The sequence below is a fragment of the Arachis ipaensis genome, chromosome B04 (genome assembly GCF_000816755.2).
Source record: "Arachis ipaensis cultivar K30076 chromosome B04, Araip1.1, whole genome shotgun sequence".
Classification (NCBI taxonomy): Eukaryota; Viridiplantae; Streptophyta; class Magnoliopsida; order Fabales; family Fabaceae; genus Arachis; species Arachis ipaensis.
Window position 1 is genome coordinate 97064460 of NC_029788.2, and position 7344 is coordinate 97071803.

General features: G+C 38.5%; 1 long non-coding RNA gene across 1 annotated transcript in view; it reads left to right on the forward strand.

Annotated features, from left to right (window-relative positions):
• Window positions 1–5232, forward strand: part of LOC110271139 — an 18306-nt gene extending 13074 nt beyond the window's left edge. The window contains exon 3 of the long non-coding RNA XR_002361390.1: window positions 5221–5232. This is a non-coding gene — a long non-coding RNA (uncharacterized LOC110271139). The remainder of the gene's footprint in view (window positions 1–5220) is intronic.

Sequence of the window (7344 nt, forward strand, 5' to 3'; positions counted from 1 at the left end):
CGCAAACTTTTGCTCCTCTTCCTTGAATTTTCATGTGCCAACGTTAGCCTCCAAGTTAGGGGTCTAACGTTGGCGCAAACGTTGGTGCCCAGGGGAGAATTTCAAGTTCCAACGTTAGCCTCCAAGTTAGGGGTCTAACTTTGAGGCTAACTTTTCACCCAAAAGATTTTGCTTCCTGGTTCAACTTATTCCATTGTCCTCTCTTTACTCCTAGCCATTCCTTCTTGCTTCACCCTTTCTCCAAGCCTTCTTCACCTATCATTAATCAACCAAACACATCAAAGCTATGCTCAAAATCATGAGATATTCATTCTTTCATAATATGTGACAATTTTAGCATAAAATCTCATGAAATAGCATGAATTCATACATGGTTGATTAAATCAAAGGAAACATGAAAATCTACCCACTTGGCTTGCTTATGGCTCAAGAAAGTGCATAAAACCTATTGAAAACAAAGGAAAAAGGCATAGAAAAACATGACATGATGACATGTCATCACCTCCCATGCCCTTGGTAAGCAATGAAGAGGAGATTAAATTGGAAGAAAGCCACCAGGAGGATGAGGTTAAAATTGAGGAAGCTTGTAAAGAGGTGGAGGTAATTGAGGAAGAGTACAAGGGAGTGGAGCTTGCAAGATCATTGGAACCACCCCTTCCTAAGTCACCATCCTACACAACATTCAAGTGGGTAAAATTCTTATCCCTAAGCTTTACTTTCTCACTTGAATATAGTTTGATTGAAAATGATGGTAAACTTAGAGCTCTTTGTGGAGTTAAGAGTAGGCAAGAGTTGTGTGGTGGTTGGAAACATCACTCTAAGTTCATGATGGTTGCATGCTCAAAGTTGAATAGCAATGGTTGGTGTAGAACCAAATTGCATGAGTCTAGGAAGTTGTTTGGAGGCCTCATTGAGAATTCGGCTTGTCTACCACCCAAGTGGAACCATGATGATCAATTAGAAGATGGGTGTGAAAATAAGACATGGGATCCCAGATCACAACATGAAGACCAATTTTGGGAGCTCATATCTTGGGAAGAACTTCCCCCAAGCTTGATGAAAATGGTTGGAAATTCTGACAACCAATTGAGGAGCAAGCATTCTTGGAGGTTCAAGGATAAACACAAGCATAAACCACCTTGACAAGGAGCCTCCCAATAGTCCAACTTAAGGACTTAAACTAAAAGTGCTAGGTGGGAGACACCCTACCATGGTAAACTCTTTCCATTCTCTTGTATATATAATCAATGGATGAATTGAGTTGCCATTGTTAGGTAGTTTTCTTCTTTGCATACTCTTGTTTTAGTGTTTTGGTTGCTAGTTTGTTTGATTAGATTTATGCCTTAAGTTGTAGAGTAGTGTTTTGCTTGAGATGTAAGTTTTGTTTGTTTTGTATTTGAAAAATTTTTCAAAAATCAAAAGATTTGTTGATTTTGAATTTTAATTGTTTTAGAATGCTTGTAGAATAGGAGAGTGCCCTGTTTCTGTTTTCATATGTAAAATAAAAAAAAATCCGTGCCCCGCCTAAGCGTGACCGACGCACACGCGTCGTGTGGCATTTTGGGACTCCTGGTATAAAAACCAGAGAGTTGTGCGAAATTTGTGCGAAAACTGTGTGGGGAGCACAACTGCTACCCACATGTACGCGTGGGGTGATGCTTACGCATCACCTGTACTTTTTGCATTCCACGCGTACGCGTCACTTGTCCTTCCTGCCATCCACGCGTATGCGTGGGCGATGCTTACGCATCGCCTCCGTGCCCTGCTTCTCCTATTTTTGCTCTGTTTTCTTTTCTCTTCTTCTTTTTCTTCTTTCTTATTTCTTCTTCTTTCCTTTTCTTTTCTTCTTTGCAAATCTCTCCTTTCTTCTTTTCTCTTCTCCCTTTCTTACTTTCTTTCTTCTTCTCTTTTTAAAATTTCACTTTTTATTTTTCTTATTTTCATTTTCTTTTATATGTTGCATTTGCATATTATCATTCATTGCATTTTAATTTTGTTTTTATAGCTTGTTCTTATTTTCTTTTCTAAATTTCTTATTTTAATAATGGTGTTGAATTTCCCTACTCAATTGTTGAGAATTTTTTGGTTAGTTTTGGTGCTTCTTGACTTGTTTGATATTGTTGGGTGATGAAATTTCTAAGTCAATGCTTAATCTTTGATGACTCTTGTATCCTTTGTGCATTGATATGAACTTCTATTATTTTTCATGACCCACTCTTTCTTGTTTGAACTTGATGCTCAACATACTCTTCATGCTTTGACTTTACTCTTGCATCAAGTATTAGTTGATATGCCTTTTGCCTATATTGCTCTCTCACTTACATGCATAGCTAACATGTAGTGAGAACCCTACTCTTATTTGGCATTAGCCCTAGCCTATGATTTATTTGCTTTGATATCTTTGTGTAGGCTTAAGTCTCTTTCTTTTTCTTTCCTTTTAGGTTGGCCACCAAGAAGGGAATGGAAAAGCGTCTGAATGGGGTAACAAACAAGTTCATCCGCACAACCTTTTGAAGGAGCTCATCAATTGTAGCAACCCGTCCACCTTGCACTTCTTTGCATGCACCGAGGATGATGCAATCTTCAAGTGTGGGGAGGTCGTCTGACCGATCTCCATGGGTAACAATTTCCTTTTTCAACACCGATTCTTAATTTTCTTTGTAGTTAGTTGTTACATTGCATGATAGGTTGCATGTAGTTATAATTTGTATATATTTTACCATTTTTTTATGTTAGGACTACTTGGTGAGGGTGATGATTTCTTTTTCAAGAAAACCGTTTTTAGGGCACCCTAGCAATTTTACAAATTTTTTGTTGAACTTGCTTGAAGAATTTATTTTGGAACATGGTTTTTGAGCTAAGAACACAAGCATGTGAGTTTTGAGCCCAATTATGTGGTTGTATCTTATAACCACTTATTTCCATTCTTGTGTGGATTGTTCTTTTTCTATGATTGTAATCTTTGATTTGTTTGATTCTTTATGTCCATTATTCCATGTATACATGCATTTTTATGATTGAGGCCATCAATTCATTTAGCTCACTTACCCAAATAGCCTACCTTTCATCAACCATTGTTAGCCAATTTTGAGCCTATTTAATCCCTTTTGTTTTTAATGTTAGCACATTACTACCCCTAAGTGAAAAACAACAAATGTCCTTAATTTGAATCTTTGATTAGCTTAGGCTAGTGAGGGTGTGTATCATTTGGGTATGGGAAACTTAGGACATTGGTTGAGGTAAAAGTGTGAATTTTGTGCTTTTGTTGCAAATCATGGGATTGGGTATGTATTTATACACTAAATATGTAAAACCATATGCATTGGCACTGTTGTATACTGATGAGAGGATAATTTATATGCTTTTTGACATTGTTTTTAAGTAGTTTTCAGCATGTTTTAACTAATTTTTAGTATATTTTTATTAGTTTTTATTCAAAATTCACATTTCTAGACTTTACTATGAGTTTGTGTGTTTTTCTGTGATTTCAAGTATTTTCTGGCTGAAATTGAGGGACCTGAGCAAAAATCTGATTCAGAGGCTGAAAAAGGACTGCAGATGCTGTTAGATTCTGACCCCCCTGCACTCGAAATGGATTTTCTGGAGCTACAGAAGACCAATTGGCGCGCTCTCAATTACGTTGGAAAGTAGACATCCAGGTCTTTCCAGCAATATATAATAGTCCATACTTTGCTCAAGTTTTGACGACACAAATTGGCATATTGGGACATGCCAGTGAGCATGCCATTGGTGCAGTATTGGGACAGAGGCATGACAAACTTCTGCATGTCATCTACTATGCCAGCCATGTTCTAAATGATGCACAGAAGAATTACACAACCACAGAAAAGGAATTGCTTGCAGTGGTTTATGCCATTGACAAGTTCAGATCCTATTTAGTAGGATCAAAGGTGATTGTGTACACTGACCATGCTGCTCTTAAATATCTACTCACAAAGCAGGATTCAAAACCTAGGCTCATAAGGTGGGTGTTTCTCCTGCAAGAGTTTGATATAGAGATAAGAGACAGAAAAGGGACAGAAAACCAAGTAGCAGATCACCTGTCCCGGATAAAACCAGTAGAAAGGGCGTCCCCCCTACTGAGATCTCCGAAACCTTTCCGGATGAGCAACTCTTTGCCATTTAGGAGGTACCATGGTTTGCTGACATTGCAAATTATAAGGCTTCAAGATTCATACCCAAGGAGTACAGCAGGCAACAAAAGAAAAAATTAATTACTGATGCAAAGTACTACCTGTGGGATGAACCATATCTCTTTAAGAGATGTGCAGACGGGATAATCCGTAGGTGTGTACCTAGAGAAGAAGCACAGAAGATCCTATGGCATTGTCATAGATCACAATATGGAGGACATTTCGGTGGTGAGCAAACAGCCACAAAAGTCCTCCAATGTGGCTTCTATTGGCCCACTCTCTATAAAGACTCCCGAGAGTTTGTGTGTAACTGTGACAGCTGCCAGAGAGCTAGTAATCTGCCTCACAGTTACGCCATGCCTCAGCAAGGGATCTTAGAGATTGAGTTATTTGACGTATAGGGCATTGATTTCATGGGGCCTTTCCCACCATCAAACTCAAACACTTATATTCTGGTGGTAGTCGACTATGTATCCAAATGGGTAGAGGCCATCGCAACACCCACCAATGATACTAAGACAGCGCTGAAGTTCCTCCAGAAGCATATCTTCAGCAGGTTTGGTGTCTCCAGAGCACTAATCAGTGATGAAGGCACTCACTTCTGCAAAAAATAGCTTTACTCTACTATGGTCCGATATGGAATTAGCCACAAGGTGGCAACTCCGTATCATCCATAGACAAATAGGCAAGCTGAAGTCTCTAACAGAGAAATAAAAAGAATCCTGGAACGGACTGTAAGTACCTGTACAAAGGATTGAGCAAGAAGCTTGGATGATGCTTTGTGGGCATACAGAACAGCATTCAAGACTCCTATAGGAACCTCTCCATACCAGCTTGTGTATGGTAAGGCCTGTCATCTGCCTGTGGAACTGGAGCATAAGGCCTACTGGGCAACTAGGTTCCTAAACTTTGATGCCAAATTAGCTGGAGAAAAAAGATTGCTCCAGCTGAATGAGCTAGAGGAATTCAGACTCACTGCTTTCGAAAATGCCAAGCTTTACAAAGAGAAAGCAAAAAGGTGGCATGCAGAAAGCTGTCATCTAGAGTCTTTGAACCAGGACAGAAGGTTCTGCTGTTTAACTCTAGGATCAGATTATTCTCCGGGAAACTAAAATCCCGGTAGAGGGGACCATATGTGATCACAGGTGTGTCACCATATGGCTATGTGGAGCTTCAAGACATTGATTCTAATAAGAAGTTCATTGTTAATGGACAGAGAATCAAGCATTATCTTGAAGGCAATGTCGAGCAAGAGTGCTCAAAGCTAAGGCTAGATTAAAAACTCAGCAAGGTCCAGCTAAAGACAATAAAGAAGCGCTTGCTGGGAGGCAACCCAGCCATTAGCAGGGCTTATTTGTTATTTAAATAATAATTATACGAGTTTAATATAAATAATCTTTAAGGTAGAGTATCAATTGCATAAGTTCACAGAGTTACAGAGGGATTCAGAGTATAAAATAGGAAAAAGGAGCTCACTTTCAAGAAAACGCCAGTAATGATACCTTTTTAGGCGTTAAACGCCAGAATGGGTACCATTCTGGGCGTTTAACGCCAAACATGCAGCATCCTAGGCGTTCAGAAAAATGCCCAGTGACAAAAGATTTCTGGCGTTTAACGCCAGGATTGTGGAGGGGAGGAAGTTTTGTTTTTCAACTCAATTTTTTTTCAAATTTTCATGATTTCATCCATAATTTCTTGCATAAACATGTTACATATCATCATCTTTCAATTTCAATTTCAAAAAAAAAATTAAAATCTTTCTTCATTCTCCATCAACTTCTTTTCAAATCTTTTCCAAATCATCATACTATCTTTTCAAAAATTAGATTTATTTTTTTCAAATCTCTCTCTCATCTTTTCAATTTTAAAACTACATCGTTTGCATATCATAATTGTCCTTTTACAAATCATATCTTCTAGCATATATTTTTCAAAATTTTTGAACCCACCCCCTCTTTAAATTCACATTTGGCCATCCCCCTCTCCTCTACAATTCGAATCTGTTTCTCCTTCTCTTCCTCTCCTTTCCTTTATTTTGTTTGAGGACAAGCAAACCTCTAAGTTTGGTGTGCTTTTCGTGATCACTGAGCTAAGACTCACTAAGATCATGGCTCCTAAAGGAAAACAAACCACTTCAAGAGGCAAGAAAGAGAATATTCTAAAATCACTTTGGAATCAAAAGAGGTTTTTAACCAAAGAACATGCAGACCATTACTACAGAATAATGGGTCTAAGATCAGTGATCCCGAAAGTTAAATTCGATCTGAAAGAAGACGAATATCCAGAGATCCAAGAGCAGATTCGAAAAAGAAGCTGGAAAATTCTGGTAAATCCTGAGACAAAGGTGGGTAGAAACATGGTTCAGGAATTCTACGAAAATCTGTGGCAAACAGATAAGCAGAGATTAACTGGAGCCGCTTTCTATACCTTTCGAACCTTGGTCAGAGGGAAGATTATGTACTTCCACCAGGACAAAATAAGAGAGGTCTTCAAGCTGCCTCAACTACAAGATGATCCAGAATCCTTTAATAGGAGAATGGTGAAATTTGATAAGCGCTTAGACCAAGTTCTAGAGGACATATGCATCCCTGGAACCAAGTGGATAACCAATACAAAAGGTGTCCCAAATCACCAAAAAGTTAATGGAAGGACAAGTGCAGGATAACTCCATCAAAAGGAGGGCACAGGAGTTCCTCCCAGAAATCCCTCAGATTGACTACTAGACCCGCTTAGAAGCATCTGTCACCAAATTGCAAGAAGCTATGGATCAACTGAAAGAAGAACAGCAAGTTTAAAATAGCATGCTCTGCAAACTGCTGAAGGAACAAGAGGAGCAGGGGCGTGTACATGAAGAACAAGAAAACACTAATTTTCGTAAAAAGTAAATTCTTTCCACTACCTAAGTACCCTGTAAGTATTGAAATTCCGTATCTGAGATTAGAAATAAATAATAAATTATCTTTATTATATTTTATCCGTATCTTCGTCTGTTAACCATTATTTTCTTTACTTTAATTGTTGTATCTCTGTTTATTGAGATTATGATTATGAGTACATGAGAATTTTACCTATTTTCCAATAGTGTCTCAATCCTGAGTTTTTGGAAATAAAACCCTCTACCTACGAGGAAATCAGATACCCCACGAACCGGGAAGTTCTCTATCGAAGACCACGAAGTCGAGGACATCGA